Here is a 22,358-nt window from a genome sequence, read left to right on the forward strand (position 1 = left end):
TTCTTGTGTCATACTCAGTCAGCATTCTTAAATGACTCAGTCCTAACTAGTGTTGCCACATCCCACAGTGGGCTGGACCTTCTCCCATTAATTATCAGTCATGACAATGTACAACAGACAGGCTGACAGACCAATGTGGTGGAAGCAGTTCCTCAACTGAAGTTCTTTCTTCCCTGGTGTCTCCTGTTTGGGTTATGTTGACTAAAAACAACCCAGCACACCTGCCAAATTTGTTATACTTTCATTTATATAAAACCTAAAAATAAGCACACCTGTGTGTGCATGTGTTTTAATTACTTTTGATGGTACAAACTTTTATACATAGGGAACTCTTAGCAAACGATTCATATTTTGGTTTAGAACTAAAAGCTTTTCAGTATTATTTGTGTTTTGGCATTTTTTTTGCAAAAATATTTATCCATAACAATTGCCAATAATGTTTTACTAGCTTGATGACAATGTTCCTATTGATGTTAATAATTAAATATGTATTCTCCAGATTAATCATGTTTTATTTATATTAGCTTCACACATCCTTTTTAATTTATAAATCCTATGCTGTACAGTATTTTTCTGTTTCTTCTATCAGTTCTTTGAATATTTCGTAATATATATTGATTATATTCACCCTTCCCACAGATTCATCCCCCATTACCTACCTATGTTTTCTTTCTTCCTTTTAAACACATAAAGCTACATTCCTGCTGTTCATATATTTTTGCAAATGTGATCTTCCCGTGTAGTGGAGTTAAATTTAAGCAGACCATATTCTATAGAAAATTGACTATTCCTCTCCCAATATCTTTGAATTGTCAATAGCTCCTTTTGGCTTACAGAGTGAGAGCTTATGCATAGTTACACACACACGTCTGGGAATTTGTCTGGCTTGAGGCTGCACAGGTCTTGTGAATGCTGTGACAACTAAGAAAACTTTATATGTGCAGTTGTTCTTCTTTGTCTGGAATATATTACAGACCACAGAAAATGTGCAGTCATTCACTACCTGTGCCTCATAAAATGATACTGTCCCTCATCTACATAATCCTTGAGCCTAAGAGGTGGATTTGTGAAATATGTGCCCCATTTATAGATGACCATTCCACAGTCACTGTGCTTGAACACTGACCTGTTGGGATTCTCTACATAAATTACTATATGCTGAAATTGCAACTTGTCTAATGAGGGTTAAAAGATACACTAGTCTGTACATATGTGTTCTAAGTAGCAAATTAATAACTATGCTAGGGCCTATGACATCTCAAGACACCATGTCTTTGTCCTGACGATAGTGTTACTTGTAGGTTTCAATGTTTAGCTAGAGTGGGTCTTACATCTAATCAGAAAGGAATTGTTTGCTCCTATAGCATTGGTGTCACTGTTATCTCAGTGGGCATGTGTTGACATGATTATCATTATGTTAGCTTATAAATTTCACAGTTAGAAAAGACTGATGACTACTTCTCTTTCCTGTTGAATTCATTATATCTTCCAGCACTGTGAAAGACAGATAATAGAGATGAAGCTTCCAGATGAACAACAACTTGATTTTTTTTATGTTCTGTGACTTAAGTACATGTTGTCTTCAGCAGTAGGATTTTTATAATCAATTTCTGGAGAATAACCAATAGTACTTTCAAAGGTCTGTAATATTGGGGGTTTTGTGAACACTCAACTAACACAAAAGAAATAAATGACTGAGTCCTGACATCAGAGCTTTTATTTGTTAATCTTTGGAGTACACTAGAACATCATTGCCCCATCATAGAGTGATTGCATTTAAACTTTTTATTTCCCTCTCTTTTTTTCTTTTATTTAAAGTAGATTCTTTTTGTATACAATATATCCTGATTATAACTTCTCCTCCCAATTCCTTCCAATATCCCCATCCTTCCGGAATCACTAGTTTTCTTGTTCCCTTAGAATGGAGATAACAATCAAACAAAACAAAATACAATATAATAAGATAAAGCAAAAAACTATCATATCAAAGTTTGAGAAGGCAACCAACAAAACTAAGAGTCCTCAGAGCAGACACATGAATAATAGAACCCACTGAGTGTTTTCACACTCTGGAATCTCATAAAAGTACTGAATTAATAGCTATAACATATATGCAGAGGACACAGTACTAACCCATATATGTCTTGTGCTTGCTGCTTCAGCCACTGAGTTCATATGAACCTGTTTAGTTTATCGTTTGCAGGACTCTCTGAGCTCTGAGGGCAGAGACTAATGGAGACATCCCGTGTATAGCTGTGTGTTACAAAGAATATCTCTCAGTGTAATGTCTCTGGCTGAGAGTCTTATCATATGTCCCCATATGTTGATGGAGGAAACTTTTGGGATGGTGATTGGATAAGGCACTAATCCATGAGTACAGCAATATGTCATTAGGAGGTCTTTTATTTTTAGTTTTGTGTTTGTTGGTTGGTTTTAGACCAGAAGTGTTTGGCTTTACCCTAGGTCACTGGACTATCTAGTCTCTGATTCTTGGTTATCCAAGAAATGTAGAGTATGAGTTCCGTATCATGGGCTTCAAGTCAAATTAGAAATTGTTTGAAACTCACACAAGGTCTGCTCGAACATGGATCTACCATGTCTTGCAGGCAAGAAGGATTGTAGATCAAAGGTTTTGTGGCTGAGCCGGTATTTAGTTTCTCTTTTGGATAACCTGCAGAGTACCTTCCCACATCAAAGACATTAGAATGCAGGATGAAGGGTTCATGTAGGCACAAGCTGTGCTTTTCAATGTTCAATGAGTTGTATGGGTTTTCTCTTTAAAAATGCTCTCCTACCCACTGGTTCATTTGCAGAAAGCAGTCCATTGCCTTAGCAATTCTTTGGGTTGTTTTGAAGTTTCCATGGGATCTTGTAGAGTCTGGAAGAGGGAGATCTGTGGGATCTACATGAGACTTAAGAATTAGATTTGATATTAGAGAAGAGGACAAGAGAAGTTCTGTAGGCAGCCTTCCTGATTTTCTGTCAGGTGTGGCCTGTGGATTGGCAGGAGTAGAAGGGAGATGGGATAAAGTGACAGGTGGTTTATGGAGCTTAGGATGGAATTGTCAGTGCGATCCACATGAAATGTGGGCAGGAGGAAGGAAGATTGCAGCAAGTGTTTTATTGCAGTGCTAGGGACAAGACCTTGGGGTGTGCCTTTGGGGAGAAGAAGGAGAGATAAAGGTCTTCATTGGCTAACCTGTTTCCCTGTCCTGCTTAGCTGGTATGATCCCAGTGAATGTGTGTTGGTTTTGGAAGCTGGAATGGGGTAACGAGCTGGGAGAAAGAAGTCTGGTAGAGTTGTTATTGGGTCAGGTAGAAAGGGAGACTGCAGGAAGATTTCTGCTACAGAGTTGGAAATGAGACTGGGACAGACTGAAACCCAAAGAGAAAACAAAAAGCAACACTGTGAAACCAATCAAAACAATCAAAAAACCATTTAAACACTTTATAGATGTGTGTGTAGATATACACAGTAATAGCATTTTGTATAACTCTTTTGAGAGATGTTTAACATGTTATTCTTCCCTATATTCCCTTTGTTAGCATCCACAAAAACCTGGGCCCACCTCAGGAGGACCTGACAGAGTATGTCATACCTGCCCTCAGGGCAGGCAGTATTTTCTCTCTTTTTTCTTTACTTTTTTGTTTGTCACAAGCATAAATCTGACCCATTAAGTTAAAACCAGTTATTGTCAATCTGGGGGACTCTGGGTAAAACATTTTTCCACAAACTTACAGCTTGGATCCAACTTACGAGGTAGATTCTATACCAGTGTCATTGTAGTAATAAATCAGATATATCCATTAGCCAACCCTCAAATGGTGCGGGAGAATTGTCTCTATTCTTTCAGTCATGTTTTAAATAAATGCTGGTTGGCCAGGAAGGAAGTATAGGCAGGTCAACCAGACAGGGAGTAGAGGTTGGGCAATGAGAACAGGAGAATTCTGGGAAAGAGGAAGCCCATTCCTTGCACTCCTGCCCAGATTACCGAAGAAGCAATATGTAACCTGCCCCGCTGAGAAAGGTACCAAGCCGTGTGGCTAACATAGATAAGAATAATGGGCTGGTATACATTATAAGAGCTAAGAAGAAGCCTGAGCTAGTGGACCAATCAGTTTATAACTTTATGGAGATCTCTGTATGATTTTCTCTGGGACTAAATGGCTGGTGGACTGGGCAGGACAAAAACCCCAATGAGCCCGGCTCTCCTACTACACTCAAATGCACAAAGATCTAGAGAATATGGCATTTTAAATGTTTAATTAAGAAGACTTTTTGTAATAGAGAGGCAGGTCAGCTCCTAGCACCACCCCCATTTCCTCCAAAGTTGATGAATTAGTGCAATAAAATCTCCACCTAGATCTTGCTTAATACGTTGCAGTGCTCACCACTAAGCAAAACGGTTTTTCACCTCAACTGTTGCTAAGATCCTCTTCCTACTGTTGACAATGGGACACTGGAATTGACTGCCTTATTTTGCATAGACAACAGATAGTTTTGATACAAATATTTTCTATCCTACTGGTCCTTCTTGACTGGGTTTGCTCTATCTACCTGTTCCCGAATCTGCTTATAACATAACGACAATCAAGTTTACTGTTAGTTATATACTCCTTGTTTTTTTTTTCATTCAGACTTCTAATTAACTAACTCTTGCATCTTAAATTAATTCATTTCTATTAGTCTATATATTGCCATGTGGCTGTGACTTACCAGTAATGGTCTGGCATCTTTCTCCTTCAGCAACCACATGCCATCTCCTTGATTCTACCTACTCTATTTCTATCTCTGTTTTGATTTCCCATCTGGGTTTACTCTACTAAGTCATTGGCCTAAACAGCTTTCTTCATCAACCAATAAAAACAACACATATACAGAAGGACATCCCACATCATCTCCCCTTTTCTAATTAAAAAAGAGATTTTAATTTTAACATAGTATAATTACATATATAAAACAATTATCACGAAAGAATTGCATTTACAATATTTAGTCTATTTGTATCTTGCAAAATTAGTGAAAATATTCTATTATAGCTTTGTGAGCCTAAAGTTTCATATCTAATTTTTTTTATCATAACTAAGGAAAACAATAACTAACGGTCTTTAACTCCATTTAAAACCCCAGAAGGATATAATATTAGCTAATTAAACAAGAAGTGCATTTAAACAACGTCCAAAACTTAGAATTGACAAAGACATCTTGCTGCCTGCACAATCCTCCACAGTTACTCTGAAATGTTGGGGCATCTCCATATTTGGCATCCAATAATTGCAAAATGAACTCTCATTAGATCAGTCCCCTTGTATCAGTGGGTGATCGCACCCCTCGCGGTCCTGAGGTTTTTTTTTTTCATGTTCTTCCTCCTTCTGCTCGTCATTTGGACCATAGGGGGCTCAGTCCGGTGCTCCAATGTGGGTCTCCATCTGTATCGCCATCCATCGTCGGATGAAGGATCTATGGTAATAAGCAAAATCTTCATCAGTATGGTTATAGGCCAAGGCCAGTTCAGGCAGCCTCTCCTCTGTCCAGAGAACAATCTGGGGATCTCTCCTTGGACCTGGGATCCCATTTATAATCAAGTCTCTTGTAAACCCTAAAATGACTCCCTTAGTTGAGATATATTCTTCCCTGATCCCATATCCATCCTTCCTCCCTCCCCCCATCTCAGTCCCCCGAGTTTTCCCCATTCCTCCCCTACTCCCTTCTCTCTAATCCTTTCCCCTTCCAACAACCCTCCCACCCCCCCCCCCCCATGCACCCGAGGTTACCTGGGACTCTTGTCTATTTCCAATCTCCAGGAGGATAAGTATATGATTTTCTTCAGGTTCACCTTCTTATTTAACTTCTCTAGGATCTCGAATAATAGGCTCAAAGACCTTTAATTATGGCTAGAATCCACTTATGAGTGAATACATACCATATTCTTCTTTTTGGGTCTGGTTTACCTCACTCAGTAAAGCGTTTTCTATGTCCATCCATTTGCATAATGAGAGTTCACCAAGGCCAGTTGGACTGGGACTGAACAAGTATGTGATGATCCAACCAGATTTTCTGAATGTGGCCAGATTCTCTGAATGTGGCTGGCCCGGAGCCTTTCTGAAAAGCCATTGACAATGACACTGGGACTTGTTTCCTCTGCATATACTGGATTTTTGGGATCCAGTCTGTTTGGATACTCACCTTCCTGGACCTGGAGGGAGTGGGGAGAAACTTGAACTTCCCACAGGGCTGGAAGCCCTGACTGCTCTTAGGGATGGAGAGGGAGGAAGAAGGGGAGGGGGGGAGTGGGAGGGTGTTGGGAGGAGGGGCGGAAATGGAAACTTTCATAATTTAATAAACTTTGAAAAAGAAAAAGAATATTAACAAAAAAAATAATTGCAAAATGAGACTGTTCCTATCAGCTGTCTCTTTTTATCATATGTTCCCCTCTAGAACTGGGATTTAAAGCATGCACTCCTGGGATTAAAGGCATACACTGCCTGGTTTCTAAGACAATGAGTGTGGCGACTAGAATAAAAGTACGTGTTACCACTACCTTGTCTGTAAGGCTGACAAGTGGTGCTGTTTTACTCTCTAATCTTCAGGCAAGCTTTATTTATTAAAATGCAAATGAAATGTCACTACAAGGTAGGCTTGTATTCCTACAAGCTCCTAACCCACAGGATCTTCTAAAGTCTGACAGGCCTAGACCTCAGCAGAAGACTGATGTTGCTCTCAGTGACCATGGAGGGCCCTGAGTGGCTGTTCAGGTGGCCATCAATTTTAGGAAGTCAATTTGGGTTCACTTCTAATATATTAGAACAACTCCAGACAAGTACTTTCAATCAGCAACCAAAGTGTCCACCACTTTTCTCTGGTCTTGACAACCCCGCCCTTTATTACCAGTACCCATGGAAAATGATTTTTCCCATAAATTTGATCTTGTCCTCTTCTCTGTCAAAATCTTTCAAGTTCAGTAGGGACCAGATAGTCTCACATAACCTGGACAGTAGTGAAACAACCAGCTTCCCTAGGATGTGGCAAGCACCCCACTTTTCTCAGTTCCCCCAAAGACGGTTGATGCCCCAAATCAGCAGAAAGTAGTCTCAAGAACTCAGCACCCTCATTTATCTAACCTGCCGGGCCTAATTCCTGACTTTTTTTTTAAATAAATAAGTTGGAAGGAACGTTAGGATCCATACAACCTTGGCCCCACTCTATGAAGACCTGACAGAGCTTATCATGCTTGCATCCAGAGTAGGCAATATTCGGTCTGTTTAAAAGGTGAAACTCTCCCTACTTATTTTTCTTCTTTTGCTTTCTCTCTCTGCATTCCTTGTCTCTCTCTTTTCTTCTTTTCTTTTCTTTTCTCTTCTCTCCTCTCCTCTCCTCTCCTCTCCTCTCCTCTCCTCTCCTCTCCTCTCCTCTCCTCCCCTCCCCTCCCCTCCCCTCCCCTCCCCTCCCCTCCCCTCCTCTCCTCTCCTCTCCTCTTCTCTTCTCTTCTCTTCTGCTGCTCCTATCCCCAGAGGACAATCTCTTCTCTCCCTATTTCCTTTAACCCAATTAACTCCTCACTTAAGTTCTGTCTTAATGGCATATTTGTCTGTTCCTCACTTATTTTGGGCTCTCATCCACTGCCAAGGAATTATTTGTGTGAAATCATTACACCTTTCTTTACTTTGCCTCCCTATCCAGTATCCCATTTAGCCATCCTTTTACATTATTAACCTTTAACTTTACATTCCTATCTCTTGTCCCTTGAAATCTCCCTCCACAACCCCTTGCTTATGTCTTTATTTCAATGGATATTCCAAATGGAAAACATATATCTCAAGTTATAAAGATAATATTCACATTTGAGATCAAATAAGGAACATTAGTTTGGACCTGGGCTACCTCACTCAGAATAATTATTTCCAGCTCTATCTACGTACATGTAAATATAATTTTATTTATAAGAGTTGAATAATATTCTTTTTCTTTAATCTTATAACATTTTCATTATCTGTTAATCACCTGTTGGACATCCAGGCTGTTTTCATTCATTGGTTATTTTGATTTGTTTGACCACAGTTATAATCATTTCTCTCAAGTCTTTGGAAGTTCTACCATACCATTGTCATTCAAGGACATTAGTATGGGATTTACTTTTGTTGGTGGTTTTTGTTTAGTTTCTTGTTTGTTTTATTCTTTGAAGAGATATGCTATTTTGGGTTTACAAGGTTGATTGGATTCTTCACATTGGTTTTATTTCTGGGTTGATGTCTGTAGACTAGGAGTTGGTTTATTACTTGCTTTAATCTTCCTTCATCCTTTCTTCTTTCATCAGAAGTGTTTGTACTGCTCATGAGCGTATATATTCATAACAGAGATGAGAACCTTATTTTCCTCTGTTTTTCCAGTATTTAAGGTGACAGTTGTGTCCCAAGTACTCTGTTTTTTTTTTTCTCAAAATGGTGCCTTTGGTACCTGTGTTAAGAACCTTACAAGATTCCCTATGGACTACCCCTGTATATCAAGACTGGATGGCGAATCTGGAGTGTCTCTTTCAGGCATCTAGAAAGGCTCTGAGTCTTCGGATTATAAATTATTACTTGGAAGTTGCTAGGGAGAATTATGTTTGGATTTGGTTCTTAGTCACTTGTGGCAGCTAACTGCTGCATAGTTTATGATATTATTTAATATAGAAAAAGTCTTAATAGTATTGTTATTTTTATTGTATTATATTGTGAGATACTTTTTTATCATGTATGTTTTAAATATATTTGAGAAAACATTGCTTACCAAAAAGTCATAAAGCCAGACATTATCAAGGGACACAATACTACCTTTAAAACTAAGCAACTTTGTCTGCTATTAGGTTATAATTTCTGTTAGAATGACATCTATAATTATTTTTCCTGTAAGAATGTTCCATTATTATTTAATTAAAAAGTTTCTACAGTCCCTAGAAATCTTTCTAGTATCCATCTGCAGTTGGACTATAAACACATATGTTTGTTTCTGTCTTCTCTAAAGTATTTTAAGAAATGTATTCTTTAAGGAATTACCTAGTTAATATTTTCATATTCTCTGACAATAACTACTAATTGTAACTGGTTTCTGATGGTTTAAATTTGCTTCTTCTCTTTCACATTGATTTTTATCATAGAATAGGCCTAAACATAATTAACCTTTTTGGATATGGAACCAAATAGAATCATATTTTTTTTCTTTACTACTTTGGAATGCAGTCTGTACTTAAGTTTGTTAATGTATGATTGAAATTTATTCTTATTGTTGATGTATTTGTTGGATCAGGTTCCCCATGATCAGTGAATCTCTGACTTAGAATGACCATTTTGTTTTTGGTAATGTCTAGTTTCTATGCTAAGAAATTTCTTTGATGAGGAATGGGAGCTACATTTATCTGAAGGTATAAGAAAGTTTTAGAGTATAGTAAATGATTATGCTGATCTATAAAATTGGTGGTAGTAGGTTCTCCTCTATGATTCATGATCCCACTAGCCCAAATAGTTGCCTAGGCATCTAGAACCTGCATGATTTCCTTCTTGTTGAGCAATTTCCTGGTCCAATTAAATAGGTGTTGGCTAACACCAAGATTTGAATACAGCTATTGCATATTTAAGGTTATTTAATTGTGCCAACCATTGTAGTTGTAAAACTTTAGACAACTTAAAACTACTGAGAGAAGGAGAATTAGTCTCTCTGATTGAGTTTCTTCATTGGCTCTTGAGTGAAAAATTCTCAGCACTGAAATCACACAAAGCAATAAAATTCACATATTTAGGTTATATTTATACATACATAGGAACATATGTATATATATTCACACATATATAAATATATATTCAAAGAAAATGACACCACAGATTTAAGAGCTAGTAATGGGTGACAAGGGAGAAGTTGGGGATAAAAATTCAAAAGTGAATTTTAAGTAATAATATGACAAATAAATACATAGTGCTAATTACTTCAATTTTTCTATTTTTCTAATAAATTGAGTAATAGATCCTGGTTTTAAATAAGGTTTTGGAAACATGAAACCATACAAACACAATAAAAAAGACTTAAAATTTATTATTTTGTAAAATACATTTTGAAAAATCTTGAAGGATACATGCAGCAATGCTTGCACTTAAATCTTTCAATTTAAAAACTTTACACTAAGTTTTTATTGATGTATAACAGTGGAAAATATGATTTTTAAGAGGAAACTGTATCCAAATCTGTATTTAAGAGGAGATCTGTATCCAAAGTGGGAATTTCTGAATTTTGCATGCTTTGATTTCTATCCAGGTAGAACAAGAAGCAATGCTCTCCCTGGTTAGATTTCTTTTCAAATACTTTTTATTTTGCCTTGCACAGTTGTGCCTGCTTCTTTTGCCCAGCTGGCTATCACAGCTTGATTGAATTCTAGCCCATCAAGTCTCACAGTTTTCCTCTACACTTAATTAAGACTATTTAAATGAGCTTGTTTCCTATACTTGAGAAAAGTTTATAGACACTCTTTACTGTCTTTTTCAGGGTCTTCTTCCAACTGCTATTGAATCCCTCCTTTTCAGAACTTTTCTGAATGTGGTAAACTATTTCTCACATTTTAATTGTGCTAGTATTGTTGGTTCTAGTTTGGAGACAGGATTCACAAAGCCCAAGATGGACTGAGATTCACAATGTAGATGTGTATGGGGTTGCTTACAGGGAATTAGCGATCAAATCCAGGGCTTCATAATGTGTTAGGCAAGCAGTGTGACCAGCCCATTATTTGCTTTTTTAGTTACATTTTATTTTGCAAATTAACCCCCTTTTAGGTGGGTAAAAGGGAATACCCTCACATTTGTCTGATATCTGTTTAGTCTCTTCATTTTGTTGTACCCAAGGATGCTTAGCAGTTCACTACATGGGTGTTAGTCTTAATTATTGCTCAGTGCCTTTAGAGTTATTCATGATAAGTATTTCCTAAACTAAGTTTTTCACTGGTGTTTTGTGTAGTAGATTTATAGTTTAAAGTTTTGCATATACTTTCTTTTATTCATTTGTTGAAACCTCACACTACCCTATAAATCATGGCCAAATTACTTGTCAGTGTATTTTTAGCTCTTTTTATTTGTGTTTTTCCTCATGTTTGTTGGGAACTTGAATGTCTCATGCTTAGTATATATCTTCTTTTGAAATGCTCCTTTTTTTGTACAATATGTTATGCTCACTTTTTACATGAGCACATTTTATTATGAATATCTTTCTTTTCTACTTGTACTACATCCAAGGTTGTTTTCATTTTAAAACACAGCATAAAAACTTTTTTAAAAAGAAAATAAATGAATGCAAGTCATAAGTCTATTATTTTTTATTAACATACTTTACTTTAAATGAGGTATAGTTGGTGATATTATGGTTAGTTAACAACAAAAATTGTTTAATTAGAGTTCTGGAATGTCTTTGTACCTAATTTAAAATAGATATATCTAACTCATTTGTCAAAAGCTTAGTTAGACATAACTGTTGGATGTTAGAAACAAACAGAAAAGTATTTATTAAAAAGATATTTAAAATGTTTATGGATAAGTACTCATTTGTATTCTGACATTAGTACTTAAAAAATTGACTTGCCATTACTTGATTCAATGGTTATTTTTAAAACAAAGTTTCCATAGAGATTTTTATCACAAGTGTTAAAAAATTACAAGTAAAACATATGCATTTGTTTTGCAACTGTAAGTCTGAAATAATCTGCTTACAGCAATGAAAATGTTCAGAACCTTACAGCTCAAAAGTTTTTAATGATGGTAGCACAGTAAAGTTGATGATTGTCTCCTGGAAACAACTTTAAAAGGGAAAAAGGAAATTCTCTCTGGGGGCACTGAAAATATACTGATCATTTTCTGATGGAGACAGAACATGGAGCATTTTTTTTCCATTTTTGAAAATTTCAGAACCATGGGAAGATGATGTATGCCTAAGACTTAACGCTTCTGGCTTCCACTACTCCTTGTGTTAAGCTCTTTTCTCAGAGCAAGGAGATGAAAACTAGTAGCTTTCTTGAGAGAAGCAGACTTGGATTCAGATGAGAAATAGAACTTTACCATCAAAGATTTATGGTAACTTAGAAAAAAAGGCAGTAAATCCTCCACAGCTTTACTAACAGAAGAGTTCAGTCTTCATTAGAATCTATATTATAAGTGTGATAATGTATAAATATAAAAAAGATGAGTAGTGTTCCCCATGTATTACTGGCTGACTAATAAACTGTATAAAGGCTGTTGAGAAAACAGATTCTTGGGGCAAAAATGAATAAATTACTGAGAGGGAAAGGTAAGTAAATCTGCCAAATTCTGCAGACACTTTAGTGTTTCTCCACACTGAATAGTTTAAGACTATTGTTAGTAGAAGTAATTGACTGAACAGTGGAGATATAGCAACAACCCTGAAGGAAAAGGTTGAATCACAGTTATGATAACTAAAGAAAATCACACATAACTTAACTGTCAGACCAAAAGAAGAAAACTGGTTCTGCAGTTTACTGACAACTTAAACCAAAAACTGTCATAAAATGTTTATGTTTAAGAGTTACCATTAAGTATATAAAGCATTTTAAATTTTATTTGTAACATTAATCCCATAATTCTAGCTCATCATAAACAAAGCAAATCAGCTCGTCAAGGACTGCCAAGAGAAAAATCATTTTCCTCCCAGAATGAGCTTCTGCATTGGTTGTCCACACTAAGTGAATAGTGTTGGACATTTTTACATAGGAACAAAGCTCAGTGGACTTTGTACGTTATATACCCATGTGGGAATGTGCATATAAATACATATATATGAATGTGTGTATATATTTATATATAGTTTATATATAAAGTGTTATATATATAGTTTATGTGTATGCATATACATAACTTAATAGCAATTAAAGAGCAGGTCATGATTTGGGAAGAAGGGACACAGAGACTGGAGAAGTAGAAGTGATGTAGATACAGTGCTTGTGTACGAAATTCTCGAGGAAACTATTAATACTACAGTAAACATCTGGATGAAAAACAAAAAGAAGCCAAACTTAAAGCCTCAGGGTCCAGAAACATGGTTAAAATTAACAAATGGACACTAAAACAAACAAACAAATAGGCAAATGAAACTGTGGAATCATATACTTGATATGTTGTAAGTAAAATAACTGTTTTTTATTTGGTAAAAACACTTTTATGTTATGTAAAAATAGGCTTTAACTAAAATCATTCACAAATGAACATCATACTGAAAAAATATGTTTAAGCTTTTAAAAGTACTAACAAAATTCCTCATATTGAGAGGAAGAGATTTCATATTTAAAAACTGATTTACTACAATGAGGAAATCAAAAAAGAAATATCTCTAAAAATATTAAAGAAAATATAAAAAATACATTTGCATATAGTTGTTGCTATTTATTTTAAGCAAATATATACTATATAATGACACAAGGGATGGATGCTATCATACTAACTCTAATAGTTGTTGCAGCATAGCAAAAAATTTACTCCTATATTAAATATATTGCTATATTTGTATAATAGGTAATCAAAGTAAAACTTTACAATAGTGCAAAAATAAAGTAAAATTTAAATAAAACACTAAAATTTTTATTGAACTAATGTTTATAGGATCTAGGAAGATATGAAAAGACAAAATAATTTAAAGACACACTCACTTTCAAGTGTATACCTAAACTAAATTTGTTGAAGTGTAGAGATTGCCTATAGAAACGAAAATGAATGAAATATTTGCCAAAAATATAAAATACTTTTTATATTGAAAAGCTCAATTAATATTAGAATCAAACAATGTAAAATATGGAAAAAACATTAAAAGATAACATTTTTATTAGACATGTTGTACTCTTAAATAAAGACTGTTACTAGAGACCAACAGACATTTCATCAAAATAGTAATAATAATGCATGAAAAGGGACAATGTAGTATTCATATGTGCTTTTATTATTAAAAGATATCCTTAGTAGTTGAAGTACACACACCATACAACAAAATGAACAACAGATATTTTAGAATGTAATTACATATATTAATAGTGGTTTTTCAATATTTAGACAGTACAAGTAGACAGAAAACCAAAATTATGTGATGAGAAATCATGTTAGAAGCATAAATTGACATTTGTTTCTTTCCACAAAGTCAAAATTTATTGAGTAACAATACAGTCTTTAAGTGATGTCAATTTTATTGTCAGCAATTTGCAAAAATGTCTAAATTCCCTTAGAGAGTAACACAGATAAAAAAAAAAAAACAAATTCCACGTAGTATGATTGAGCATCCATTGGATATATGCCCGAGAGAGGTATTGCTTGGTCTTGAGGTAGGTTAATTTCCAATTTTCTGAGAAACTGCCATACTGATTTCCAAAGTAGTTGTACAAATTCGCATTCTCACCAACAAAGGAGGAGTGTTCCTCTTGATCTGTATCCTGTCCAGCATAAGTTATCATTTGTGTTTTTGATCTTTGCCATTATAACTGATGTAAAATGGGGTCTCAGAAGCCAGGTGGTGATGGCACATGCCTTTAATTCCAGCACTCGGGAGGCAGAGGCAGGCAGATCTCTGTGAGTTCAAGGCCAGCCTGGTCTACAAGAACTAGTTCCAGAACAGGCTCCAAAGCTACAGAGAAACTTTGTCTGCCTCCCTACCAAAACACACACACACACACACACACACACACACACACACACACACACACACACAAAAAAGATGGTATCTCAGAGTCGTTATAATATGCATTGCCCTGATGGCTAAAGATGTTGAACATCCTTGTTTTTGCCCATTTAAGATTCCTCTGTTGAAAAATCTGTTTAGATCTGTACCCCATTTTCAAATTAGATTATTTGATATTTTGATATCCAGTTTCTTGAGCTCTTCACATATTTTGGAGACCAATTCTTTGATGTGGGCTTGTTAAAGATCTTTTCCCATTCAGTAAACTGTCTTTTTGCCTTATTGACTGTGTCCTTTGCTTTACAGAAGGATCCCAGTTTCAGGAGGTCCCATTTATTTATTGTTGCTCTCAGTGTCTATACTGCTGGAGTAATATTTGGGAAGTGGTCTCCTGTGCCAATGAATTGAAGGCTACTTCCAGCTTTCTCTTTTATCAGGTTCAGTGTGTTTGGATTTATATTGAAGACGTTAATCCATTTGAATTTGAGTTTTTGAATGTGGATAGATATGAATCTATTTGCATTCTTCTACATATTGACATTCAGTTATGCCAGCATCATTTGTTGAAGATGCTTTCTTTCTTTTCCATTGTATAATTTTAGCTTCTTTGTCAAAAATCAGGTGTTCATAGGTGTGTGGATTAATATGCAGATCTTCAATTCCATTCCGTTAATCAACCTATCTGTAGCACTATAATAGAGTTTGAAGTCAGGGATAGTTGAATTACACCCGAGTCAAAAAAAATAAAGAAAGAAATTAAAGATTTCGTAGATTTCAACAAAAATGAATGCACAACGTACCCAAACCTATAGAATACTCTGAAAGCGGTGCTAAGAGGAAGGTTCATAGCACTAAATGCCTACATAAAGATAATGGAGCAATCTCACAATAACAACTAAACAGCACAGCTGAAACTTCTATAGCAAAAGGAAGAAGACTCACCCAGGAGAAGTAGATGGTAGGAAATAATCAAATTGAGATCTGAAATCAGTAAAATAGAAGCAAAGAAAGCAATACAAAAAATCAATTAAACAAAGAGTTGGTTCTTTGAGAAAATCACCAAGGTAGACAAACACTTTCAAAAGTAATCAGAACGCAGAGAGATAACATCAGTTGAAGGAGAGAGCCGCTTGGTTCCTGGCCGCTTAGCCCATAAATAATTACACAGAAACTACATTATTTAAAACACTGCTTGACCAATACATAAGCACATTGCTAGCTAGATCTTACATCTAGAATTTACCCATTTCCATTATTTTATATTTTACTATGAGTCTCGTGGACTACCAGAAAGGTTCCAGCATCTGTCTCTGGCAGGGCTACATGGCTTCTCTCTCACTCTACCTCCTTTCTCCTAGCATTCTGTTTAGTTTTCCCTCCCTAGCTCTGTTCTACCCTACCAGGCCAAGCCAGTCTCTTTTTTCATTAACCAATAAAAGCAACACATAGACAGAAGGACATCATACACCATTTCTTCTTTTCTGTTTAAACAAGAAGGAAGGCATTAATTTTAACATAGTAAAATTACTTATAACAGAACATTTATCAAGCAATAATTACAGTTACAATATTTATATTTACTTTATCTTTCATAACAAACAAAAACTATAACTATCACTATATATTCTTCTAATTCATCAAAGACTCCAGAAGATATAATATTACCTAAGTAAACGGGAGGTGAATTGTAAACAACTTCTGAAACTCTAGAATTAACAGAGACATCTCACTGCCTGGATAGTCACCCAACATTCTTCTGTACCTTTGGGAAATCCATTTTCAGCTCATAGGCCCATAGTATCCAGCAGACTTTTCCTGGAAGCAGGAAATTTTAAAGAGAGTTCTGCCTATATTGGAAGTTTGTTGGTCACTTTCTTCTGTGTCCTACAGAATGTCTCACAGACTCTTTCATGAAGGAAGAACAACAAAAGATCATCTCACCTTTATTCAAGTTCAGCACTCATTTCTCTGTGGGTCCTGCATATCCAGTTCATCAAGCAGTCAAGGTAAGAACAGTTTCTTGCCCAAATGGCTAACCAACTCCACAAAGAGTCTCTTTGATGCCCATCTTCCTATTAAAGTAGACTGGAGCTGCCAGGAACAAATATGTCTCAGTGTCTTGATAAGTTCTAAGGTCTTAATACATTTTAAATGCCATATTCTGTAGTCTTTGAAAAGTTTGAAGAATACCTATCTATCTAAAATACATCTCCGTACATCTAGAAAATCTAACTAACATGACTATAAGCTTGTCAATTAACAAAATCGGAAATGAAAAGTGGACATAACAACAAAGAGGAAATCCAGAGAATCATTAGATAACTACAAAAACCTGTACTCTACAAAACTGGAAAATGTAAAAGAAATGGGAAAATTTCAGGATAGGTACTATATAGTAAAATTAAATCAAGACCAGGTAAACAATAAAATAGACCTATAACCTGCAAGCAGAAGGTATCATCAAAAACCTTCCAACGAAAAATGGCTGAATGGTTTAATTACACAATTCTACCAGTACTTCAAAGAGCTAATACCTATACTCCTCACATTGCTCCACATGACATGAGCAGAAGGAACATTGCCAAACTCTCTTTATGTAGTTACAGTTATCCTGATACTGAAACCACACAAAAACTCAACCAAGAAAGAGAATTACAGACCAAATTCCCTCATGAACATTGATGCAAAAATACTCAGTAAAATACTGGCAATCCAAAACCAAAAACACATCAAGAAAAAAATCCACCATGATCTAGCAGGATTAATCCCAGAGATGCATGGATGGTTCAACATAGAAAAAATATATTAATGTAATCTACCATAACTGAAAGAAAAATAGCATATGTTCATAACAGCATTACTTCTAATAATCAGTACCTGGGAACAACCTAGATGTCCCTCAACCTAAGAATGGATAAAGAAAATTTGATACATTTACACAATTGAGTACAACTCAGTGGTAAAAAACAATGACATTTTGAAGTTTGCATGCAAATGCTTAAAACTAGATAAAACCATCCTGTGTGAGGTAACCCACACCGAGAAGATGAACATGGTATGTACTCACTCATAAGTGGATACTAGCTGTAAAGCAAAGGATAATGAGCCTATAGTTGACAACCCAAGAAAATCTATGTAGCAAGGAAAACCCTTAGAGAAACATATGTAAATTCCCCTGGGAAGGGTAAATAGACAAGATCTCCTGAGAAAATTGGGAGCATGGGGGTGGGGGGAGAAGGGAGGGTGGAAGGGGAGGAGAAGGGTAGACTGGGAGGGGGGTAGAGAAATTGAGGAAATGGAATAGTTGAGATGGGGACAGGACAGAGATGGAGAGCAAGGGAAGAGTTAACTTGATCGAGGGAGCCATAATGGGGTTACCAAGAAAGTAGCACTGGAGAAATTCCCAGAAATCTACAAGGATGACCTTAGTTAAGACTCTAAGCCATAGTGGAGCGTGTACCCGAACTGGCCTTGCCCTGTAGTCAGATTGTTGACAATCTTAAATGTCAGCATAGAGCCTTCATCAAGCAACTGATGGAAGCAGAGGTAGAGAACCACAGTGGAACACTGAGCTGAGAATCCAGTGTCTAGTCGAAGAGTGGAAGGAGTGAGAATATGAGCAAAGAGGCCAAGACAATGATGGGGATACCCCCTGAAACAGATTATCTGAGATGAGAACCTACCAACTCAGGTCTGACAGGGAAGGAACATGCATAGGACCAAAGTATGTCCATGGAATGTGGGTGACAGTTGTATGACTGGGACAGACTATGGGGCCACTGGTGGCAGAACCAGAATTTGTCCCTGATGCTTGTACCGGTATTTTGGAACTCATTCTATTTGGAGTGACACATTGCACAGCCTAGAAACAGTGGGGAGGGATTTGGTCCTATCTCCAAGCAATGTGTTAGACTTTATTAACTCCCCATTTGAAGCTTTATCCTCCCTGAGGAGAGGATTTGGAGTGTCTGTTGGGGGGTGGTGGAGGGAATGGGAGGAAAGGAAGGAATAGGAAATCAGAGTGGTACATAAAATGAGAAAGGACAGTTTTTGAAAAAACTAAAAATGTAACAAAAATTAAAAATAATGGCAATCAAAAAAGCAAATTCATTGATTGCATTTTTTCTACAATACTAATGTTCAGATCAAATATATTTTACCCAGTAAATCCATAAGTATCCAAATATTTTCTCTACCCCACCTCCTGACGGACATGAGATTCTTATTATTTGTTGGTTGTTTTGAATATATTTCGTTAAACATGGTAGTCTCTTCTGTGCATTTGTACTCAGGGATAAAACTTCTAAACACATATTCTTTCTCTGTTTACTATTTTGAGAGCTCTCTCTACCACTTCTTTTTAACACCCAAGCAGATTTGATCTGTTCCCTTTAATTAAATATAGAATCCTTTTTCATACTATATAATCTGAATACAATTGATCCTTGCTCTGCATTTCCCAGTTCTACCCCATCTCCTCCTCCACCCTATCCACTCATTTTTTGTTATCTCATGAGATAAGACTATTATTATTGTAGTTGTTGTTGTTGTTGTTTGAGACAGGGTTTCTCTTTAGTTTTGGTACCTATCCAGGAACAAGCTCTTGTGTCTCCCTCCAGCCTTGAACTCACAGAGCTTCTGCTCTTGGAGTGCTGGGATGAAAGGCATGGATTTTACCACCTGGGCTGATAAGATCAGACTTTTAAGAGACAAAACACCTTCCTAGACCTGGATGGAGGCTGGAGGGCCTTGTACTTCCCACAGGGCAGGGCACCCTGACTGGAGGACTGGAGAGGCAGGCTGGAGGGAAAGTGGGGGGACTGGGAGGGAAATGGGAAGAGGGGAGGAGGTAGAAGCTTTTAATAAATAAATAAATAAATAAAAACAAAAAATAACAAAAAAGAGATAAAAAAGAACATAACAAAATAATTATAGCAAAATTATTCAAAACCATTATAATGAAGTTGAACATGACAAGTCAACATAAAAATAAAATTGCAGCAATAAAACTTACAAGAATCAGATACTCTACTAATTTACACATTTAGTAATCGCATAAAAGTGCTGAACAGAAAGCTGTATACATATACATATAGGACCTGGTGCAGACCCAAGTAGGCCCTGTGTTTGCTGTTTCTGTTTCTACAGGTTTGTGTGAGCTTTGTTCTGTGAAAGCTTTAGAAGGCTTTCTTCTGGTGTCCTCCATCTCTTCTGTTTTCTCTACTCTTACTGCTTCCTCTTTGGTGGGATTCCATGAACTCAGAGAGGAGGAATTTTTTGAAGACATCTATGTAAGATATGTGTGTTGCAAGGTCTCTCTCTGTCTGTCTGTCTGTCTGTCTCTCCCAAAACTTGATATATCACTGCTTATAATGGCAGGACTAACTTGATTTCTCACTAACAGTGTCAGGTTCAAATTATTCTGTCTTCACAAGTGCTTATAATGTTTGTTCTTCCTAATACCCACTCTAAAATGTGTGAGGTAAGAGTTTATTTTGTTTACATAATAATTTCATTGATTATGAAGAAAGCTGAGCATTCTTCAGAAAAAAGAAAGAAAGAGAAAAAGAAAAGGAATAAAGGAAGGAAGAAAATATTTACCCAGGAAAAGAAGAGAGGATATATTAGAATCAATACAAACTATTCATCTGATAAAGATCAACATCCACAAGATATAAGAAATTAAAAGTGAAGTCAGATAGCATTAAGTAGACTTTAAATTCTAAATAGATAAATGAAAACAAAATACTAACTTAGTACAAATATCTAGTGATACACTTAGACGATTATTAAAATCATTACATATTCCCATTTTTTATTAGAAATGCAAAACAACTTTAAATACAATGATAATGTCAATATTAATCATAGATTGAAACTAAAATGCACTTTGCTACTATAATTTTTACTATATAAACTGTTTTAATAAACAGAAGGAATTAAGTACCTAACATACTGTCATACAAACTATATAATTTCTGTAAATAAATATCATTAGTGACTAAGAATTGCTGAAGTTCAGATACTGTACATTATATAATTTGCTATCAATTAAAATGAAAGAAAATGTTACTTGATTTTAAATCTAAATTTTTATAGTAAGTGCAGGTATCAATGATTTCATTGAAAAATTTTGTTAGAAAAGTGTATTCTGGCTGGTTTTTTAATAACTGATATTTTAATATGGACATAATATATACAATATTTGGCAAAATGTGTACACATTTAAAAATAATTCATACTAAGATTGATTCAAATTGTTATAAAACTGAGCAAAAATCATCATTTATTTCCAAAGATTTTCAAAATTATAAATTAAGGCATGTTTGTTTAAAGAAATTATGAAAACATTCTTCTTCCCATGTTCACGCATAGATTTCATCTGGATCAGTTGGAGATATGCTTTTGGGGTCTTCCTTCCTCATTTTTAGTAAACATGATTAACCATTCTGCTTTTTGGACAGTTCAGGGAGAGAGACTTTGATCCAACTTAGCCTTTTGGCTAAGCCGAAAGATTCTGGGAGTAAAACAGATCAAAACTACTCATTCTTTGAAAAATTTTGGTTTTCTATGGTAGGGTAGTGAATTTCATTCTGTCTAAGTCTTTTATAGTATTAGAAAATTTTTTACTAAGTTTTAAAAGCTAAATATAGATGTCATTTTGATATTCTTACTATATTTTCAAAAGCAATCTATATTGTCACTTAAAAATTACATTTTTGGGGGAAATTCAAGTGCTTTATTTTGTTGCAATTAATTAAATTTAATTAACAATTTGTCCTTCATTGAAATTTGAGTAGGAAAACAACTTGACAAAATTTAACTTAAAAATATTATTTACAATTACAATTAAAATTAAAGGGTTTTTAATGTCATAATTTTCATCTATGATTGTAAGAATGCACTATTCTGAAAACACATCTTGTATTTTAAACCACTAGAAAATTTTCTGAACCTCACAGCCAAAGTTCACAATATATCTTGAAAGTGTCTAAGTCTTAAAATATCTGTTAGCCTCCTGTGTACCTAAAAGGTTTATTTAGACTGCCTTTAAAAGAACAATATAAAAACCAATCTTACTCTCCTTTGATTTAACATGTGATCAATTTTTACAATCTAAATTATTGCACAGCTGCAGTCTTGGCTGTTGTACTCCTTTATGCCCTTGACCCAGAGTAAACTTGAATATCATTTGCCAAAAACAGAGAATACAGAAGTTGACAAAAGTGTAATGAAGTCTATTCTAAAAGTAGAAGGTAACCACTTATGGCTATAGATTGATAAAGAATGATGATACACAGCTTATACAACAAAGATATATATAGGGAGAGAGAGGCATATGGAATACACAGGGAGTATTGAGAAGAGAACTCAAATCTTCACCTGTTCTTCGTTAATGACTCCAAGATGAAGTGCTTGTATTTCTTTTCTTAATGTGGCCCCAATGCATTTTTTGTAACACAGAGTCAATCACTAATATGCAGTGATTTGCACAAATGACACTTTCATTTCTTATGTCATTAATTGAACTTTGAGGAAAATGGTATTCTAATAGAATAGACTTGAAATGAGCTTAAAATTTGTATCATTTATAGGATCATGCTTCATAGAAAGTTTTTATTTCCATAAAACTAATTAATGATCTTAACAATTTTTCCAAAATTTTTTGAGT

The sequence above is a fragment of the Myodes glareolus genome, chromosome 5 (genome assembly GCF_982192425.1).
Source record: "Myodes glareolus chromosome 5, mMyoGla1.1, whole genome shotgun sequence".
Taxonomy (NCBI): domain Eukaryota; kingdom Metazoa; phylum Chordata; class Mammalia; order Rodentia; family Cricetidae; genus Myodes; species Myodes glareolus.